A 5,224-nucleotide genomic window follows, 5' to 3' on the forward strand; every position below is an offset into this window, starting at 1 on the left:
TGACGTATCTGTAACTCCTTGCACAATGAAGCGTCATACTGTAAATATGACGCATCATTGGTGTTGCAAAGAGGGCGCAGTGAAAAGTGACGCATCGCTGTTTTCACGCAGCGATGCGTCACTTTTCATAAATGAGGCCCTAGTAGTCTCTAAACATGAGACAATAATAAAAGAACCCCAATGTCTCTATGTTTTGCTCAAAATCCACCACAGTTCTAACATTTGAAGTCTTCAACTTATTCCGCAACCACAACCTGGGCTGTCAAATGTTTAATCGGAAATCATTGTAACTGGTGAACCAGAATCAACCATGTTGCTGTGATGTTATATTGTATCGAAGTCTAACCAAAATGGTTTAGAACAGCCTGAGTTAAAGGAATATCATAAAAGTGAAATACAAACATAAACCTTGAAAGGTGAGCTCTATAAAGCTAATAACATCTGAAAACAAGGTTATGACGATCGCATCTACTTTCAGCAGCTGGAATGTCCAGGTAGAGAAAATGGATGAAAAGCTCATTATTTCTAATAAAAAAGATATTACAAACATCGTCCTACCCAGCTAATTTAATATGTTTGATGTACATGTTCACTGTTAAATATCAATAAGATTAAGTTGTCACAAAGGGGGAGGCTTGTGACATAATCTGCTTGGAAAAAAACAAGATAAATAAAAGGTATTACTGTCCAATCCCATGATATGGAGCTTCTGTTCATTAAACTAAAGACGTTTTAAGATTCCAAGGTACCTCTTTGGAGAGTACTGTGGTTGGCATCATCACCTACTCCTTTCACCGTTGCCAAATGCCAGTGTCATCATCATCCAGTAACCACCACAATTATTTTTACCTTTAATTCACCATAGTTAAAATTTATAGTTTTAACCAGAATGTATGTACTTTACAGCCACCATATTAGCAAACAATATGCACGCTCAGTTTTATAGACGTTTTAATTGGATAGTCAGTTGTGCCGGCGTCCGCTTGCATGCAAATTGATTAGCCTGTTCAAATGGCACCACAGAAAGATCACAAAATATTACCCTTTCAATTAGTCCAGGATGGCCTGACCATTCTGGCGGGCACTGTGATCTATAATCCCCCAGGTCACCAAGCCGGGCTTAGTATGAGGCTACTTACTCAACTCCTCCCGGTATGTATGAAATATAAAAATTACATAGTGATAGGGGATTTTAATGTACACTATAATAACAAAGATAACTTGGTTGCATCTCAATTAGAGAGTGACATGCAAATTCTTGATCTCAAGCAGTGGATCAGAGGGCCCACCCACACAGCTGCACATACCCTCAACCTACTCTTTACCAATATTGAAGCTACTCATATCCAAGAGATCAAACCACTACTGTGGACAGACCACTCACTTGTATCCTTCACACTCTGTATACCAGCGAAATTAGCTAAACCTGGCAAGCCGCAACTGTCGACAAACCGTGCCTGGAGACTAGTCACTGAAACATCATTCCAATCTCATTTCTCGCATCTATATACACAGGCACTAGATGATCTCCCCGTGAATGCGGGCGCAGTGACTCTTGAGATGGAAATCAGTGCAACATTGGACAGTATGGCCCCCAAACAAAAACTTATGAAACCACCAAGACCAGCTTCAGAGAAGTGGTATACACCACAACTCAAAGTGCTCAAAAGAAAGTGTCAAAGTTTAGAGCACCAATGGAGATTGTCAAAAGAGGACTAAGAACGACTGAGGTATAAATCCGAACTCAAGGCTTACAATCATGCTAAAAGAAATGCCAAAAAAAACTATTATGCACAACAAATTAATGACAATTGCAATACAGCAAAAGAGCTATATAAAATAGTGTAAGAACTCAACAAACCAGCTGGCCTGTCTCAATCCTTACCACCATCAATGGAAGCCTGCGAAAAGATAAGCAACTTCTTTTTGGATAAAATTAGCAAAATCTACTTCACTTTTAGTCCCACTATACAAACAGATATAGCTAGTTGGGAATTTCAGACCCCGCATCGAGAGGCCCCATCAGAAATGAGTAACTACACACCCCTGACAGAAAATTAGGTTCTTAAGGCCATGAGAGAAGTGAAATCTGGCTCTCCCCTGGACCCCTGCCCCCATTTTATTTTTGCTCAGATTGCCTCCATCCTCTGCCAATATGTCACTCAGCTGTTTAAAAATTCCCTCAAAACTGCCATCTTTCCTGATAATTGGAAACAGGCCATAGTAATCCCCTTGCTAAAAAAAGCTGGATTGGACGTTCTCAATCCTGAGAACTTTCATCCAATCTCCCAACTTCCTTACCTATCCAAAGTTTTGGAGAGACTGGTAAATAGGCAACTGTCACACTACCTGGAAATCAATAACCTATTGGATCCATCAGAGACGGGTTTCAGGGCTACCAACAGCATGGAGGCCACGTTGCTGGCAGTGCTAGACAACATCAGAGCATGCACTGATCAAGGTGGAGCAGTTGCGCTGATATTGTTGGACCTGTCGGCAGCGTTTGACATGGTCTCACACAACAGAATGCTTGAAATCCTTTATGATAAGGGAATTCACTCCAACACTCTGCAATGGTTCAGATCATTCTTAAGTTGTCGAACCTAATCAGTTCGCCTGGGTCAATTTTAATCTAAACCCAGCACCACCAGCTGTGGTGTCCCACAGGGGGCATCATTAAGCCCCACTCTATTCAATACCTACGTTTCATCTTTGGCCAAAAACAGCAGGAAGTGGGGAATCGGCATCTTCTCATATGCAGATGATACGCAATTGATGGTAGCACTGGAAGAAAGGTCTGAAGTCTCCAAACAAAAACGACATAATTGCCTGACAGAGATGTCCCAATAGATGCACGAACACTGCCTAAAACTGAATGCGGGGAAATCCGAGATTCAACTTTTTGGAGGGGCCAGGCTCCTCTGTGACTCCGCGTGGTGGCCACAAGCACTGGGCACAGCCCCAAGTCCTAAACAATGTGCAAAAACCTTGGGTGTTTTTATCGACGACACCTTATCCATGAAGGACCATGTACGGATCCTTTGCGGTAAGGGTTTTGCGATGCTGAAATTACTAGCGAGACTGTTCCCGTGGATACCGATGGACTGCCGGTGATCAGTCATGCAGGCCTTGTTGATAAGTCAGCTCGATTATGGTAGTGCATTATTGGTAGTTATGAATGAGCTCCTGTTCACGAGGCTTTAGGTACTCCAAAACGCTACTGCCAAACTGGTCTGTAACCAAAATAGGATGAGCTCTGCCTCAATGTGTATGAAGACCCTGCACTGGTTACCCATGCGTCAACAAGCAGTATTTAAATTGCTTTGCCATGCTCACAAAGCACTGTACCAAAGCGGCCCAAAATTTAATTTTATATTCCCTCAAAGAGCTTGCGGTCACTACATATAGCGCTGGCAAGAACAAAGCGTATTAAGAAAGCTAGGTCCGGAGGGAGATCCTTCTCATATTTAGCGGCTAAGAAGTGGAACAAGCTGCCTTTGGATGTTCGGCTCACCCCCAACTACCTATCATTCCAGAAAAAACTAAAAACTCATTTGTTTCCTCAAATACTAAGAATCATCTGCTCAACCCTTTCTTCAGCTCTACCAGTGCATGTGCTACTAGCGCCTTGATATCCCTCCGGGATGATTGTAGCGCTCTATAAAATAAATAAATAAATAAATAAAAACTCACAAATATTTTGTATGCACTATTCTAATCACTCCTAGTTCAGTACAGGGTATAAACAAGTGTTGTGTGTTTCCTGCATGCCCCATTGTCGTTTTCCCTGTGTTAGCTTAGTTTTACGCGTTGTATGCCTCATCTCTTTTGCACACGTTACTACACAAATACGCTTGCTTTTGTGCCACATTGTATTTTCACAAAGAACCTACATATGCTTTTGTGTTCTGGTCTTTTTCTAGGATTTAGTCTGAACATCATAGACAAGGTCAAACAACAATGCCCCTCGCTATTCTCTTTGGTCTGACAATGGCACCTAGACATAACATGAGAATGCATCTGTTTGTGAGCAGTTATGTCTTGTCATACAACTAAAGTCAAGAGTTCTAAAAAACACACACTGAGCGAAGGTCCTGGGGCAAGATTACTGCATCAGCTAACATGTAGAACATCCTTAAGGAACAGGGTCCGCCACTAATTCCAGAGATCTTTGATATAAAATCATTTAGGTTCCGTAGGAAGGGGAGGTGGTTAGGCTATCAGTCTTATAACATGACTGGGCTTTTTATGGTATATGATTTGTAAACCCTGCTAGCCATACGTTTACTATCCATTTGTTTTCTAATTGTGGTGCAAATAATACATCTTAGAGCACAATTTGATTTTCTAAATAAATATTCTAAACTTCCTTTTTGTCTCTTGTTTATTATATTGTGGACAATTACGAGTGAGAGAGCGAAAGGGTGTTTCCTGCTACTGCAATCCCTGAAAGGATTGAGAGTGTTGTGTACTGGGGTGCAAACTCACTTGTTTCTCTGGAAAGGTTAGGAGGGCATGTTAGGCCCTTGATTGTCTGACTCAGGCTCAAGGATACTGAAGTAGTATGGGGACTCAGTCCCTAAATGCAGATGTTCTATGAACCCAAGCAAGGTTCTATTCTTGAGCAGAATCCCTGCAACACAAGAAGGGGTATGTAGTAAGGGGGTGGAGTCATACAGAGTAAATAACCTTGAGGGTGCGCACACACGCACAGACTGATTTGTGCAGGTGGTGCATTAAACTACCAGTTGGTGCATTAAACTAACAAGGCACTGGAACATGTATGGATTTTTAACATGTGTATAATGCTTCATACCTCATTGTGGGGTGCCAAAGAACATTCTCAGACTTTTAACATGTTACACAGTGGGGGCCTAACTAGTCTCGCGTATCTCACGAATATTGATTGGTCTTGTGAGAATAGGGCCCCTCTGAAGAGTTTGGGGGGCACGAAGGGTTGAGGGCCTCCCTGCACGACAGAGGCTGCAGAGGTCTGTGTTACGCCTGGAAGTGCTCTTATCTTACCTTAGGTTGCAGCAGCTAGCGGTGTGATGGAGGAAAAAACATGAAGTAGATGTGCAAAGTATGGTTGTAATGATCTGGGAGTTATAGTTTACTCTGCCGCTCCTGAGTTGCATGGCAGTCATTCCTTATTAGAAAAGAATATGAATAACAGTGATGGAGGACAGGGGCATGCATTAGCATAATCCTTTGTGTCACTATA

This window comes from Lissotriton vulgaris, chromosome 10, assembly GCF_964263255.1.
Source record: "Lissotriton vulgaris chromosome 10, aLisVul1.2, whole genome shotgun sequence".
Lineage (NCBI taxonomy): Eukaryota > Metazoa > Chordata > Amphibia > Caudata > Salamandridae > Lissotriton > Lissotriton vulgaris.